Below are 17,681 nucleotides of genomic sequence, written 5' to 3'. Positions count from 1 at the left end.
ACTTGCTTAATTCAAACAAGCACCATCATGAAAGCTCCCTCTGAATACCGCTTACCATGATCACCCTATTCATAGTGTCACCATAAGTCGGGAGAGACTTGAAGGCAGTCCATTTCCTTTTCCATTTCCAGTTTTATACCCATTCTCTCCCCCCCCAATTGACTCAGACTAGCCCAAATGTTCTTGCTTTGTCATGTGTGATACGAGTCCAATCTGGAAACCTCCATTTGCTTCAGGACCTTGCATGGTTTGCAAAGCCGGCTTCCTTCCTGAATGTGTCGTACTGGATATTAAGGGCATCACCACCCTTAACATGGGATTGACTACTCAGGATTGTTCCCTTCATTCAACATTGGTGAATACTCTGTGGAGAGTCGCAGTGGAGTCTGCAGGGAGCATCTTTTGCAGGGAGAGGAGAGATGGGCATGTTGATCAGGGTTTGGGATTCTAGGGGAGCCGGGACTACTCAGTTTACTTTTCACATTGTTATCAGTCGTTTTTTCATCACCTAACATAATAAGACTTCTGTGTAGTTTTTGGTTTTGTTTGTGTTTGCAGGAAATAGAACTGGATGGCCCACAATCCCTTTTGACTAGTAGCTCAAGTCAACAGCTGACTTGGGAGCCCCAAAGTTTCATTTATTTTATAACTGTTCAATATTATACAGCCACGAGAGTGGCTGTATACTATAGCCAGCGGGGATTTTTCACATTCCGCAGTGTTAAATGGAAAATACCCCCATGCCATTCTGATGCTTCCCATAAGCTAATTTCAAAACAAAACTTTACAAAACCTATAGTTCTGAACTCAGAAACACTTGCTTAACAACCTCTCAATTTTCATGGCGATACACAAAACAGTCAGAGAGAATCAAGAGTTCAAAGTCTAAAAAGTGAGAAAAAAACCCAGAGCCCTTTTGGACTTCTTTCTGTCAGAGTTCTCACAATCTGTTGAAATTCATTAAAAATCAGCCATGTTCACAGAGTGCCTGTAATCCTATTACTGACCTTGTCTCATACTCTGACCTTCATCTTCTGCAGTTTAAAAGTTGAAAAAATGCCTGGCTGATTTTTAATTAATTTAAGAAAATTTGCATTGAACTGAATGATAGTGTCGGGCATGCTCAGTAAGAACCAATTGTCAGTGTTCTACAAGCCAGACTCACAGCTGCTGGGCTTGCCTAATCAGGGGACCACAGCCACACCAGACTTTGATTTCTCGTGAGACAGTCATGGCTTCCCTCAGAGAATCCTGGGAAGTGTAGTTTGTGAAGGGTGCTGAGAGGAGACTCCTGTTCCACTCAGAGAACTCCAGTGGCCAGACTGGTTTAATGGTCAGCCACTCTGACTGAAGGTCTGTGAGGGGAACAGGGTGTCTCCTAGCAACTCTTAGCACCCTTCACTAGCTACACTTCCCAGGATTCTTTTGAGAGAAGCCATGACTATCCAAAGTGAAATAAAGGCCTAGTGTGGATGTGGCCAGGGACAGCTTTGGTTTAAGTTTGGGTGGAAGGCTACATGTGCCTGCTGTAGAATGAAAAGGTGGGGGAAAGCCTAAAAAGCAATGATGCTGTTCACAATTTATTTATTTATTACATTTGTATACCGCCCCATAGCCAAAGCTCAACAACAATTAAAACATTAAAAATAAATATACAAATTTAAAAACACATCTTTAAAAGCCAATTAAAAGACATGGTAAAATGCCTGGGAGAAGAGGAAAGTCTTGACCTGGTGCCAGAAAGATAACAGTGTTGGTGCCAGGCACACCTCGTTAGGGAGATCATTCCATAATTTGGGAGCCAAAACCAAGAAGGCCCTCTCCCTTGTTGCCTCCTCTAAACTTCCCTAGGAGGAGGCACCGGAGGAGGGCCTTGGATGTTGAGTGTAGGAAAGGGGCTTCCTCTCTGCCCAGTGCCACCATCCAATCTTCTCCCCTCCCTGTCCCTCCCCCAGGTCAGTTTCACCTATCCTAAGCATGATTGCACAGGAGTAAATCTCAATGAACTCAATAAGCATGCAAATGATCGAACCTGCCCTTCCTCTCCCTTTTGCCCCACCCCCTCCCCTCCCTGCCACTCCCTCAGGTCAGTTTCATCTCTCCTAAGCATGACTGCACCTCTGCCTTCCCCTGGGACAGTGTTGGACTAATATGTATTCAGAGCTTAACAGAAGATTAATGTTTAAATGATTATTCCCTAGACCAGTTGGTAATGGAAACGACCAGAGGGACGGCAACCCTGGACTTAATCCTCAGTGGGGACCGGGACCTGGTGCGAGATGTGTGGTTGAACCGATTGGGAGCAGTGACCACAGTGCTATTAAATTAAACATACATGTAAATGGCCAATTGCCAAGAAAATCCAAGTCACATTTGACTTCAAAAGAGGAAACTTCACAAAAATGAGGGGATTGGTAAAAAGAAAGCTGAAAAACAACGTCCAGAGGGTAACATCACACGAAAATGCTTGGAAGTTGTTTAAAAATTATTTTCTTATTTTTATTTTTATTTATTAATTGCATTTCTAAACCGCCCTATAGCAACAAGCTCTCAGGGCGGTGTACACAAGATAAAACCACAATAAAAATACAACAAGTGTGGATTAAAAAACATATTTAAAAACAGAAAATTAGAATACAAAATTAAAATAAAAATTACAATTAAATTAAAAATTAAAAATTAAATTTAAGCTTAAAATGCCTGGGCACACTATATTAGAAGCTCAACTGGAGTGCATACCGCAGATCAGAAAAGATACCGCCAGGGCCAAGAAGATGCCAGCATGGTTAACGAGCAAAGTCAAGGAAGCTCTTAGAGGCAAAAAGTCTTCCTTCAGAAAATGGAAGTCTTGTCTGAATGAAGAAAATAAAAAAGAACACGAACTCTGGCAAAAGAAATGCAAGAAGACAATAAGGGATGCTAAAAAAGAATTTGAGCACATTGCTAAGAACATAAAAACCAACAACAAAAAATTCTATAAATACATTCAAAGCACGAGACCATCTAGGGAGGCGATTGGACCCTTGGATGATAAGGGAGTCAACAGTGTACTAAAGAATGATAAGGAGATTGCAGAGAAGCTAAATGAATTCTTTGCATCTGTCTTCACAGTGGAAGATATAGGGCAGATCCCTGAACCTGAACTAACATTTGCAGGAAGGGATTCTGAGGAACTAATATAAAAACTGACAAATCACCAGGCCCGGATGGCATCCACCCAAGAGTTCTCAAAGAACTCAAAGGTGAAATTGCTGATCTGCTAACTAAAATATGTAACTTGTCCCTCAGGTCCTCCTCCGTGCCTGAGGACTGGAAAGTGGCCAATGTAACGCCAATCTTCAAAAACAGATCCAGAGGGGACCCTGGAAATTACAGGCCAGTTAGCTTAACTTCTGTCCCTGGAAAACTGGTAGAAAGTATTATTAAAGCTAGATTAACTAAGCACATAGAGGAACAAGCCTTGCTGAAGCAGAGCCAGCATGGCTTCTGCAAGGGAAAGTCCTGTCTCAGTAACCTATTAGAATTCTTTGAGTGTCAACAAGCATATAGATAGAGGTGATCCAGTGGACATAGTGTACTTAGACTTTCAAAAAGCGTTTGACAAGGTACCTCACCAAAGACTTCTGAGGAAGCTTAGCAGTCATAGAATAAGGAGAGGTCTGTGATGTTCCTATATATTAGTGTATATATGGTAAGTGCTGGTTGTTTAGAGTATACATGGTAAGTAGTGAAAGAGGAGGGGGAGTGAATGGGCAATAGAATGCTTGATGATTGGCTGAATGTTTAAAATGGCTGACAGTATAAATGAAAGGATGACAGGTAAAAATGGGTAAATGTGAGGTGGTGAATTGTGGAATCTGGGGGGAGAAGAGAAAGAGTGGATTGCTTGGTGGGGTTTGAGAGAGTTGTTTGCCAGGAGAGCGTGAAGAAGGAGGGAGGTGGAGTTCGGATTAGTATTGAGTAAAACCATATGCTTATGTGCCTTAAGAAGAAATCTTGTTAATCTTGTTAGCTTTGTTATCTGTAATAAATACTTAATTTGGTTTACCAAAGGCCTGATCCTTGGCTGGGGTTTCACAGACCAGAAGGGAGGGTAAGATAATGACCAAGGCTGAAGGGGAACTGTAACAAAGGGTGGCAGCGGTGAAGAGAATAACAATACCAGTATTCAGAGTCTCTGGGAATACTAGTATTGGGACGTTACTGGTGGTTGCCTAGCAGGGGGATCTGTTGAGATCTGTGCTAGAGCGGGGAGAGAAATCATAAGAGAGAGCGGTCCGGACTGGTGGAGTCCCTGGTGGTGCCTAGTGACAGGCAGTAGCCACGCGCAGGTAGGAACCTGACAGGGAGAGCCAGGGAAGGACGCATCACAAGGTCCACTTGTGGATAAGAAATTGGTTAAGAAGCAGAAAGCAGAGAGTAGGAATAAATGGACAGTTCTCCCAATGGAGGGCTGTAGAAAGTGGAGTCCCTCAAGGATCGGTATTGGGACCTGTACTTTTCAACTTGTTCATTAATGACCTAGAATTAGGAGTGAGCAGTGAAGTGGCCAAGTTTGCTGACGACACTAAATTGTTCAGGGTTGTTAAAACAAAAAGGGATTGTGAAGAGCTCCAAAAAGACCTCTCCAAACTGAGTGAATGGGCAGAAACATGGCAAATGCAATTCAATATAAACAAGTGTAAAATTATGCATATTGGAGCAAAAAATCTGAATTTCACATATACGCTCATGGGGTCTGAACTGGCGGTGACCGACCAGGAGAGAGACCTCGGGGTTGTAGTGGACAGCATGATGAAAATGTCGACCCAGTGTGCGGCAGCTGTGAAAAAGGCAAATTCCATGCTAGCGATCATTAGGAAAGGTATTGAAAATAAAACAGCCGATATCATGATGCCGTTGTATAAATCTATGGTGCGGCCGCATTTGGACTACTGTGTACAGTTCTGGTCGCCTCATCTCCAAAAGGATATTTTAGAGTTGGAAAAGGTTCAGAAGAGGGCAACCAGAATGATCAAGGGGATGGAGCGACTCCCTTACGAGGAAAGGTTGCAGCATTTGGGGCTTTTTAGTTTAGAGAAAAGGCGGGTCAGAGGAGACATGATAGAAGTGTATAAAATTATGCATGGCATTGAGAAAGTGGATAGAGAAAAGTTCTTCTCCCTCTCTCATAATACTAGAACTCGTGGACATTCAAAGAAGCTGAATGTTGGAAGATTCAGGACAGACAAAAGGAAGTACTTCTTTACTCAGCGCATAGTTAACTATGGAATTTGCTCCCACAAGATGCAGTAATGGCCACCAGCTTGGATGGCTTTAAAAGAAGATTAGACAAATTCATGGAGGACAGGGCTATCAATGGCTACTAGCCATGATGGCTGTGCTCTGCCACCCTAGTCAGAGGCAGCATGCTTCTAAAAACCAGTTGCCGGAAGCCTCAGGAGGGGAGAGTGTTCTTGCACTCGGGTCCTGCTTGCAGGCTTCCCCCAGGCACCTGGTTGGCCACTGTGAGAACAGGATGCTGGACTAGATGGGCCACTGGCCTGATTCAGCAGGTTCTTCTTATGTTCTTATGTAATCTTGCTCTAGTGGAATCAGGTGTCTGGTGCAGCATGTAGAATAGAATAGGTCTCTGGTCTGAGCCTGCAATGGTGGAACTCCCGGGCCCTTTTGGATGACGTCCGTTAGATGTTGAGTAAAGGCACTACTCCACCTGAAGGTCTTTCCACACTCTAAACATTTAAGAGGTTTGTTCCCTCTGTGATTTCTCTGATGAACTATAAGGATGCTACTCCACCTGAAGCTCTTTCCACAATCCAAGCATTTATACAGTTTGTCCCTTGTGTGACTTCTTTGATGCGAAGTAAGGTTGCTATTGTCACTGAATTTATTTATTTATTTTATTTATTAAACTTATATACCGCCCCATAGCCGAAGCTCTGTGGGCGGTTCACAAGACTAACATCAAAATACAATAAACACATAACAATTTAAAACACATTATAAGTTTAAATTTTCTAAGAATTAAAACAATCCCAACAACATACTAAAAACATATTAAAATGCCTGGGCGAAGAGGAAAGTTTTAACCTGGCGCCGAAAGGATAGTAGTGTTGGCGCCAGGCGTATCTCCTCAGGGAGATTCTTCCATAAGTCGGGGGCCACTGAAGCTCTTTCCACACTCAAAGCATTTATAAGGTTTGTCCCGTGTGACATCTTTGATGTGAAGTAAGGGTGTCACTCCGACTAAAGCTCTTTCCACACTCAAAGCATTTATAAGCTTTGTCCCCTGTGACTTCTGTGATGCAAAGTAAAGTTGCTACTGTGACTGAAGCTCTTTCCACACTCCAAGCATTTATAAGGTTTGTCCCCTGTGTGAGTTCTTTGGTGCGAAGTAAGGGTGTCACTCCGACTAAAGCTCTTTCCACACTCAAAGCATTTATAAGGTTTGTCCCATGTGACATCTTTGATGTGAAGTAAGGGTGTCACTCCAACTAAAGCTCTTTCCACACTCCAAGCATTTATAAGGTTTGTCCCATGTGACATCTTTGATGTGAAGTAAGGCTGTCACTCCGACTAAAGCTCTTTCCACACTCAAAGCATTTATAAGGTTTGTCCCATGTGACATCTTTGATGTGAAGTAAGGGTGTCACTCCAACTAAAGCTCTTTCCACACTCCAAGCATTTATAAGGTTTGTCCCCTGTGTGAGTTCTTTGGTGCGAAGTAAGGGTGTCACTCCAACTAAAGCTCTTTCTTTTTTTTTTTTCAATAATTTTTATTCAGATTTTCATAAAACATACAAGACAAAATCATAAAACATTCAAAGACAAAAAACAAAATCAAAAATAGTTAAACAAAAAGAAAAAAAGAAAAGAAGAAAAAAAAAAAAAAACAAAAATAAAAAATAAAGAGTAAAATATTGACTTCCCATTTGTCAAAGATCAAATCAGTTATAAGTCTATAATATATAGCAATCCTGTCTCTTAAGTCATATTATAAAATCACTTTCCTCCAGTAGTTATCTTACTTAATCATCAAATCTCATAAACATTACTTTATTCTTTCCACAAAAAGTCAAAGAGAGGTTTCAATTCTTTAAGAAATATATCTATCATTTTTTTTTTCCAGATAAGCATATCGATTAATCCATCTCATTACTAATTATGATAATCTTATTGTCATAACCATAGTCAAAATAAACATTTCAATTAATCCATCACATCAGAATCTGTTAGGTTCAGTAATTTCAGTAGCCATTGTTCTATTATCTCTATTAGTTCCATTTTCCATCTTCCATCTTCAGTAGTCTTGTTAAGTCCAGTAATTTCAATATCCAATCGTCCATTATCAGTATTCCATAATAATCTTGCTGTCAAAGCCATAGTCATATAATAAGAGTCTGATGGGAATTACCTCTATCCCAAATATTTTCTTGCCATCCATTCTGAATAAGTTGCTGAAATACTGCTGTAAAATCATATCTCTGATCTTTTTTTCAAAATACACTGGGTCATCTCTTAAAAGTTTTTCCATTGTCACATGGCTGCAGTTAATTCCATAGATTTTCTCTATATTGGGCTCCATCACATCATTCCAGTCCAGAAGATAATCCATGCCCTTGATAACTTTATCTCTAGAATCTTCATTAATTTCTTCAGAGATAACATTGAGTTCCAAACAATAGATTTTATTTCTAAAGTCCATAGACTCCAAATCTTGTTCCTGTTCCACGTTTGTTCCAATCTCCGGGATCTCCTCTCTCACAGGGACCCCTATTCCAGTCTCCAGGGTCTCCTCTCTCACAGGGACCCCTATTCCAATCTCCGGGGTCTCCTCTCTCACAGGGACCCCTTCCAGGGTCACCTCTCTCACAGGGACCCTTATATCTTTAATCTCCTGCTTCATTTTACTCAATTCAATTTTCGTTATCTCAATCTCATTCATTATTCTCTGAAACATAGTTATTTCCAGATTCTCAGCCACTTTCTTAATTGCCATTTTAAAAGAAAAATATAGGAAAACCACTTCTTATTTCAGCAACAATTGGGTTAATACTCCAAACTTGGTGACATCACAGTATAAACAGAGCAGACAGCCTTATCTCTCCAATAGTTAAGTAAACAAAATGCAGTTCCCAGGATCGAAGCAATTAATGGCAATCGTCAAGAAACAGATTCGTCAAAATAAAATAGACCAAAAAGAGAGTAGTCTCAAAACAGTATAATATTTTTCAAAATAAAAATCTGGAATAGAAATCCCTCTTCTGTGTGTATCTTTAGAATGCAAATCCAGGACAGCTTTTTGCAACAAAAACAGAGATAAGCTATTAATTAGTGCGTAGCAGAGAGAAGTTACGGCTCCCCAGTGAGATGTCAAAAACCGATCAATCTGGCAAATCTCTTTTAAACAGCAACAATTTAAGTCAAGTAAAAGAAAAATATAGAAAGAAGGGTGCTTGCCTGTTAGTGCGTTCTCTCTTAGAAGATAAGATGAACTTTCGCTTTAACAGATAGAGCTTGCTGTTAAAAATCCGTCCCACCTTCGTCGGCTGGACCTCGTCCCATAAATTAATGAGATCTGGTCGTCCCAACAAAAATAGGCTTTGAGGTTAATCTCTTCGTTTCTCCCTACCCGGGAGAAGTTTAATCAGTCAAAAAAAAAAGAAAAAACTGACTGATATATCTGAATAAGCTTCTTTTGAGGCAGGAGCCCGTCTCAAAAGCAGGCACAGGCTAAGTCACCCTTCCCGGAAGTCCCAACTAAAGCTCTTTCCATACTCAAAGCATTTATAAGGTTTGTCCCGTGTGACATCTTTGATGTGAAGTAAGGGTGTCACTCCGACTAAAGCTCTTTCCACACTCAAAGCATTTATAAGCTTTGTCCCCTGTGACTTCTGTGATGCAAAGTAAAGTTGCTACTGTGACTGAAGCTCTTTCCACACTCCAAGCATTTATAAGGTTTGTCCCCTGTGTGAGTTCTTTGGTGCGAAGTAAGGGTGTCACTCCCACTAATGCTCTTTCCACACTCGAAGCATTTATAAGGTTTGTCCCGTGTGACATCTTTGATGTGAAGTAAGGGTGTCACTCCAACTAAAGCTCTTTCCACACTCCAAGCATTTATAAGGTTTGTCCCCTGTGTGAGTTCTTTGGTGCGAAGTAAGGGTGTCACTCCGACTAAAGCTCTTTCCATACTCAAAGCATTTATAAGGTTTGTCCCATGTGACATCTTTGATGTGAAGTAAGGGTGTCAGAAAACATCGCTCATCCATGACATGATCGTGGGTGAGAACGCAGACCTGATGTGTATTACAGAAACCTGGCTGGATGAGGCCTCAGCTCCTGTGCTTGAGGCCATGTGTCCAGTCAGTTTCCAGTATGCGCAGCAGCTGAGGATTGGTAGGCGGGTAAGGGGAATGGCAGTCATCTACTGGGGGTCCTTGAGTTTTGCCAGACTCCCTCTCCATGAGACCAAGTTTGTTGCCTGCATGTACTGGAGGTTAGGCCCTAAGGGCAGTTTAGGGATTCTGCTCATGTACCGCCCACCCCGCTTCGCGGCTCTCTCCCTGACCAAGGTGCTCGAGATTGTCTCGGATGTGCGGGTTCTCTCCCCCAACCTTTTGGTTTTGGGGGACTTTAACCTGCATGCCGAGGCAGCTCTCATAGGAGCTCCTCGGGATTTCATGGAAACCATGACTTCCTGGGAACTGTACCTTAGTAATTGTGGGCCCACCCATGTAGCCGGTCATGCTCTTGACCTTGCGTTTGTCTCGGGAGGGGGAGGAAGTGCTCTGAAAATGGGGGCTGTTTCTTCAAACCCCGTGACATGGTCAGATCACTATCTGGTGAACATGGACCTCTCATGGCCGCACACCCTCCACTGGGGAAAGGGAGCAATTAGGATGGTCTGTCCCAGACACCTGATGGAGCCAAAGGGATTCCTGAATGCGCTGGGAGATTTGGAGCCATCAGAAGGTCGCCCGGTCGAAACCCTGGTGACAGAGTGGAATAGGCAGATCACCAGGGCAATAGACTGGGTGGCTCCGAAACGTCCTCTCCCCCTGAATAGAACTCAGATTGCACCCTGGTATACACCACGCTTACGGGGTCTGAGGCAGGAGGTGAGACAACTAGAGCACCGGTAGCGGAAATCTCGCTCCGAAGACGATCGGACACTGGTTAGAGCAGCAATAGCTGCCTACCAAGTGGCAACAAAGGCAACAAGGAGGGATTTCTTTGCTGTCTCTATTGCATCCGCAGAGTGTTGTCCCAGGAGGTTGTTCCAAGTGGTCCGAAGCCTGGTTGGTCCGGTTGCGCAGGAACCCATGGAGCATTCTAAAGCCTCCTGTGACGCATTTGCCAAACACTTTGCTGATAAAATCAAGCACCTGAAGAGCACGATTCCATACGCCGTGGATACAGGAAGTGGGCCAGAGTTGGCCAGTTGCATCCTGGTCCGGTGGGATCGGTTTCAGCCTCTTCCCTCTGAGGAAGTGGACAAGGTGCTCTCTACTGTGAGGCCGACCACCTGTCTGTTTGACCCTTGCCCTACGTGGCTCATTGTGGGCTGCAAAGAGAGACTGAGCGAAGGGATCAAGGCAGTAGTAAATGCTTCCTTGGAAGAGGGTGCAATGCGGTAATAAAGGTGGTTATAAATGCGGTAATAAAGCCCATCCTGAAAAAGTCCTCCTTGGATCCCCAAGAGTTGAACAATTTTCGCCCAGTCTCTAACCTACCATTTCTGGGCAAGGTGATTGAGCGAGTGGTGGCCAAACAGTTACAGACACACTTGGATGAAGCAGATTATTCCGGACTGGACATGGAACTGAAACAGCCTTGGTCGCTCTGGTGGATGATTTGAGGAGGATGTTGGATAGGGGAGAACATGCATTCCTCGTCCTCCTGGATCTCTCAGCGGCTTTCGATACCATTGACCACGGTATCCTCCTGGATCACCTGGAGGGAATGGGAATAGGGGGCACTGTTTTACAGTGGTTCCATTCCTATCTCTCTGATAGGCATCAGCGAGTGGCATTGGGAGAGGAGGTTTCAGACCCTTGGCCTCTCAATTGTGGAGTGCCACAGGGTTCTATCCTCTCTCCCATGCTATTTAACATCTATGTAAAGCCGCTTGGGGCCATCATCAGGAGATTTGGGTTGCAGTGCCACCAGTATGCGGATGACACTCAGCTCTATCTCTCCTTTAAGTCCTCACCAGAGTTGGCTGTGGATACCATTTCCAAGTACCTGGAGTCCGTAAGTGAATGGATGGGAGGTAATAGGCTGAAACTGAACCCCAACAAGACCGAGGTATTGCTTGTGGGAGACAAGAGAAGGGTGGGAGACATTGACCTGGTGTTAAATGGGGTAAGATTGCCCCTGAAGGACCAGGTCCGCAGCCTCGGGGTCATTTTGGACTCCCAGCTGTCCATGGAGGCTCAGGTTTTGGCAGTGAGCCGGGCAGCTTGGTATCAATTACATCTAATACAGAGGCTGCGAACCTACCTTCCTGCCCATCTGCTCCCACGGGTGGTACATGCCCTGGTCTCCTCTCGCTTAGACTACTGCAATGCGCTCTACGTTGGGTTACCCTTCAATATGGTCCGGAAACTACAGCTGGTACAGAATGCGGCGACATGTTTAAGAACAGCTGCCACCGTGATCATATCACTCCAGTGCTGGAAGACCTGCACAGGTTACCAGTTGTTTACCGGGCCCAATTCAAGGTGTTGGTGTTAACCTTTAAAGCCCTACACGGTTTTGGTCCAGTTTATCTAAAGGAACGCCTCCAGCATCATCAAATGTGCTGCCTGACGAGATCAGCCTCACAAGACCTTCTCTCGGTCCCGCCAGTTAAAACAGCTAGGCTGGTGCGGACCAGAGAGAGGGCATTTTCGATTGTGGCCCCCACCCTCTGGAATTCTCTGCCCTATGACCTGCGCCATGCCCCCTCCCTGGTACGTTTCCGCCCAGATTTGAAAACCTGGTTGTTTAGGCGGGCCTACGGGACTTTTGGGTAATTCAGTTTTATCCTGTAAAGATGTGGGTGGGTTTTAGCTTAATTAAAAAGTTTTGATGTTGTATTTGTAATTATATGTATATTTTATTCTTTTGTACATCGCCTAGAGTGGCCATTAATTCGGCCAGATAGGCGACTTAGAAATTAAAGTTAATTATTATTTATTATCATTAAAGCATTTATAAGGTTTGTCTCCTGTGTGACTTCTGTGATGCAAAGTAAGGTTGCTACTCCGACTGAAACTCTTTCCACACTCCAAGCATTTATAAGGTTTGTCCCGTGTGAGTTCTTTGATGCGAAGTAAGGTGGCTACTCTGACTAAACTTCTTTCCACACTCCAAGCATTTGTAAGGTTTATCCCGTGTGACTTCTGTGATGCGAAGAAAGTTCGTTACTCCAACTGAAGCTCTTTCCACACTCAAAGCATTTATAAGTTTTATCCCCTGTGTGAGTTCTGTGATGCGAAGTAAGGTGGCTACTCTGACTGAAGGACTTTCCACACTCCAAGCATTTATAAGGTTTGTCTCCTGTGTGAGTTCTGTGATGTAAAGTAAGGTGGTTACTCCGACGGAAGAACTTTCCACACTCCAAGCATTTATAAGGTTTGTCCCCTGTGTGACTTCTGTGATGCGAAGTAAGGTGGCCACTCTGACTGAAGGACTTTCCACACTAAAAACATTTATAAGGTTTGTCTCCTGTGTGACATCTTTGATGTGAAGTAAGGGTGTCACTCCAACTAAAGCTCTTTCCACACTCAAAGCATTTATAAGGTTTATCCCCTGTGTGACTTCTGTGATGCGAAGCAAGGTGACTACTCTGACCGAAGCTCTTTCCACACTCCAAGCATTTATAAGGTTTGTCCCCTGTGTGACTTCTGTGATGCGAACTAAGGTTGCTACTCTGACTGAACCTCTTTCCACACTCCAAGCATTCATAAGGTTTGTCTCCTGTATGTGTTTTGTGATGCGAACTAAGGTTGCTACTCCGACTGAACCTCTTTCCACACTCCAAGCATTTATAAGGTTTATCCCCTGTGTGAGTTCTGTGATGTGAAGTAAGGTGGCTACTCCAACTGAAGCTCTTTCCACACTCCAAGCATTTATAAGGTTTGTCTCCTCTGTGACTTCTTTGATGGGAAGTAAGGGTGTCACTCCGACTAAAGCTCTTTCCACACTCCAAGCATGTATAAGGTTTGTCTCCTGTGTGACTTCTGTGATGCAAAGTAAGGTTGCTATTCCGACTGAAGCTCTTTCCACACTCCAAGCATTTATAAGGTTTGTCTCCTGTGTGACTTCTGTGATGCAAAGTAAGGTTGCTACTCCGACTAAAGCTCTTTCCACACTCCAAGCATTTATAAGGTTTGTCTCCTGTGTGACTTCTGTGATGCAAAGTAAGGTTGCTATTCCGACTGAAGCTCTTTCCACACTCCAAGCATTTATAAGGTTTGTCTCCTGTGTGACTTCTGTGATGCAAAGTAAGGTTGCTATTCCGACTAAAGCTCTTTCCACACTCCAAACATTTATAAGGTTTGTCTCCTGTGTGAGTTCTTTCATGTGAAGTAAGGGTGCTACTGTGACTGAAGCTCTTTCCACACTCCAAGCATTTATAAGGTTTGTCTCCTGTGTGAGTCTGTCTCTCCTCTTGTCTGTTTGCTCCATCTTGACTCCTCAGTTTCCGCTCCTGCACCTGTTCCTCAGCTTTTTCCAGTGATACTTCAGAGGGTTCTCCCTCAGCCTTGATCCCCCAGATGTATCCTGATGGAATGAAAAGGAAAGGAGATAAATGTTGGCGATTGATCAAACCACGTTTGATCTATACACGCAATCGCCAACAATAAAATGCTGTGGAGAAATCCTGTGGATATATTATGATTTGTACTTTGAAAACATATTTCTGGGAGCTCTGTTGAGTTTAACTGTCAAAGCTCGAGGCCTTGTACGGAGTTAGTTTAGCAGTAGGTGCTTGGTAACAGGTTGTGAAAAGAGACACACAGAGAGAGAATTGTAACAAACATCTGCTCTCTTGTTCCTCCATTTAAGGTGGACAGCCCAGTACCTATGCACAGCTGGAATTTACAACCCTAGGATGGATCCTGTCTGACAGGAACATGGTCTTTTCCACTGCCCAGAGGGCAACTCACATCCCCATCCCCTCCCTCCCTCCCTCCCTCCCAAAATGTTATGTACAACCCAAGACAGTGCTGGAAGATGAGACCCCCCAGGACAGATGGCACTCTGCGAGCTACTGGAGAAGAACAAAGGACAAGGACAAGTAGCACTGTGACTAATGATGCAGCTGGGTCAAAGCTGAAAGGGAGCCCAGAGGCTGATGCACACAGATGCGAAAGGAGAGTCCGGAGTTGTACAATGCACACAATAGGAACATGGAATGTGAGAAGCATGAACCAGGGAAAGTTAGAAATTGTCACGCAAGAAATGGAATGCATCAACATTACAATACATGGCGTGAGTGAATTAAAATGGGCGGGAATGGGACGTTTTCAATCAGGCAACTACAAAATATTTTATGCAGGAAATGATAAATTTAGAAGAATTGGGGTTGCTCTAATAGTGAGAAGTGACGTAGTAGGAGCAATTAGAAGCTACAACGCAAGGTCTGAGTGAGTGATTTCAATGAGATTAAATGGGAAACCTATCAACATAACCAACATCTAAGTCTATGCTCCAACGGCAAACATAGAAGAAGAGGAAACTGAGAAATTTAACGCAGGAGTACAGGAAGAAATTAAAGGGAAATTTAGACCAAGAGTAGGGATGTTGAATAATCAACAGGGGAACACACTGACTGAATGAGATGAAATAAAAGGAAGATGGAAGCAATACAATGAAGAACTCTATAAAAGAGATGACAGGATGACAGATTTGTTCATGGAGGAACCATATGATGAAGAACCAGAAATTTTAGAATGTGAGGTGAAAGCTGCTCTTAAAATATTTGGAAGAAACAAATCACCAGGAACAGATGGCATGCTAGTAGAGTTGCTACAAGCTACTCAGACTGAATCTGTCGAAATTTTGACAAAACTTTGTCAACAAATATGGAAAAGAAAACAATGGCCCACAGACTGGAAGCATTTAATATGCATCCCAACTCCAAAGAAAGGGGATCCCAAAGAATGCAGTAATTTTCGAACTACTGCTCTGCACAGGAGGCTACTGTTGTAGACGGAATATGGAGAAACCGATTGGTTCCCCATCGGAAAGGGTGTGAGACACATTAGTTTAATCTATATGCAGAACATATCATACGGAAAGCAGGATTGGACCAAGATGGAGGTGTGAAAAGTAGACGGAGAAATATCAATAAATGATGAATGAATGAATAGCAGAAACCAGTAATGATTTAAAACGAATGCTGATGAAAGTTCAAGAGGAAAGCATAAAAGCAGGACTACAGCTGAACATCAAAAAAACTAAAGTAATGACAACAGAAGATTTATGTAACTTTACAGTTGACAATGAGGACATTGAACTTGTCAAGGATTATCAATTCCTTGGCACAGTCCTTAATGAAAATGGAGACAATGTTCAAGAAATCAGAAGAAGGCTAGGACTGGGGAGGGCAGCTGTGAGAGAACTAGAAAAGGTCCTCAAATGCAAAGATGCATCACTGAACGCTAAAGTCAGGATCATCCAGACCATGGTATTCCCGATCTCTATGTATGGATGTGAAAGTTGGACAGTGAAAAAAGCAGGTAAGAGAAAAATCAACTCATTTGAAATGTGGTGTTGGAAAAGAGCTTTACAGATACCATGGACTGTGAAAAAGACAAATAATTGGGTGTTAGAACAAATTAAACGAGAACTATTACTAGAAGCTAAAATGATAAAACTGAGGTTATCATACTTTGGACACATAATGAGAAGACATGATTCACTAGAAAAGACAATAATGCTGGGAAAAACAGAAGGGAGTAGAAAAAGAGGAAGACCAAACAAGAGACGGATTGATTCCATAAAGGAAGCCACAGACCTGAACTTATAAGATCTGAGCAGTGTGGTTCATGACAGATGCTCTTGGAGGTCACTGATTCATAGGGTCACCATAAGTCGTAATCGACTTGAAGATACATAACACACACACACCTACACTACTCGAGTCCAGCTTTAATTGATCCAAGAGAGCCCAGTGCTCCACAAACCTTTGTTGTTATGTGCCTCCAAGTTGACAACAACTTATGGTGACCCTATGAAACAGCGACCTCCAAGAATACCCTTAAAAGGTGGGCTGAGATATGCAGCCTTTGTGCCTCATCCACCATCAGGAAAAAGCCTGCAGTGGACCAGCCAAACAGCTTTACTCCTGAGAGAACCAATATCCTGGAGGTAAGTAGTGACTTTGGATCAGGTAGATCCTTGAGCTAAAACGTGGGTGCCCCACTACCCAGTAAAAGGATTTTGAGGTGCTAAAGAAAAGCTGACTCTGCAGATTGGTGGCAGCAATAGAGGGAGAGTGTTGGTTTTCCGCCTTACATTAAGTTAAAGAGGGCTCTGGCTGGGAAGCGTAGGATGTGCTGTCGCTACGATCCCAGAATTATAAGCACTAAACTGGCCCCCCAGAGTCTTCCTGTCTGGCAAAAGGGGGTCCAGGAAATGTTGGCAGCTCTACGGGATAATATGAAATGCATAGTGGGTCAGATTTGTGAAGCATAGTGCCAGGAAGGGAGTAAGAAGGCTATCCTTAACCTCTCCTAATTCTAACAGAACAGGTCGCCATCTCAGGAATCTCCTGCATGATCTCCTTGTACAGAGCTCTCTAGTCTGGATCCAGCTGAGCCCGTTCCTCCTGGGTGAAGTACAAGGACACTTCCTCAAAGGTCACCCGTCCCTGGAAGAAGAAAACCATTGCTTTCCTCATTCATACTCCCAGGCAAGGTGTGGACATCATCTGCCCTCCACTCGCACTCTGAAGAGAGAAGGGGCAAGTGAGATCTTTTCCTTTAGTGTTCACAAATCATCTCAGGTCCAAACAGCATCTACCTGAGAGGTCTGAAAACAACCCAAATGTGACATGGCTGATCTTCTAACAAAAATATGCACCTTCTACCAAAGACTTGCTACCATATGGACTGGCAAACGTATTACAATTTGAAAGCCAAAAGGACACAGAAGATATTTGGGAAATCAGAGGCCTATTAGCTGTTCCGGGAAAAGTAGTGGAAAATATTATTAAAGACAGAATTACTAAACATGGAGTGGAACACAGCAATCATGGGATACGAGGAAATATGCTCTCATGCATCAGGAAGTGTTTAAAGATCAGGAAGGAGAAAGTCGGAATAAATGAATAGTTCTCCCAATAGAGGGATGTAAGAAGTGCTCCCCCCCCCCCGCCAATCTTCGGGATTAGGACCTGTGCTTTTAAACTTGTTTCTAAATGACATGGATTTGGGGTGAAAAGTGATGTAAACAACTTTACTATTGATATCAAGTTCAGGGTGATTAAAATAAAGAAGGATTGTGAGGAACTCCAAAAGGAACTCTCCAAGCAGGCTTCAGTATTAAAGAGCAAATGCAATTAAATGTAAGCAAGCGTAAAGTGATGCACAGAAGTAAAAAATCGAAACTAAACAGGTGGTGACTGACAGGAGAGAGACCCTGAGGTCATAGCAGATGCCTCTATTAAGATACTGATGTTATAGCTG

General features: G+C 43.2%; 1 pseudogene; it reads right to left on the bottom strand.

Annotated features, from left to right (window-relative positions):
- Positions 1 to 12,175: 12,175 nt before the first annotated feature.
- Positions 12,176 to 17,681, bottom strand: part of LOC133381782 (zinc finger protein 420-like) — a 42,010-nt pseudogene continuing 36,504 nt past the window's right edge.

The sequence above is a fragment of the Rhineura floridana genome, chromosome 3 (assembly GCF_030035675.1).
Source record: "Rhineura floridana isolate rRhiFlo1 chromosome 3, rRhiFlo1.hap2, whole genome shotgun sequence".
In the NCBI taxonomy this organism is placed as follows: Eukaryota; Metazoa; Chordata; class Lepidosauria; order Squamata; family Rhineuridae; genus Rhineura; species Rhineura floridana.
Note: the sequence above shows the minus strand (reverse complement) of the source record. Positions and strands in the feature narration are given on the sequence as shown.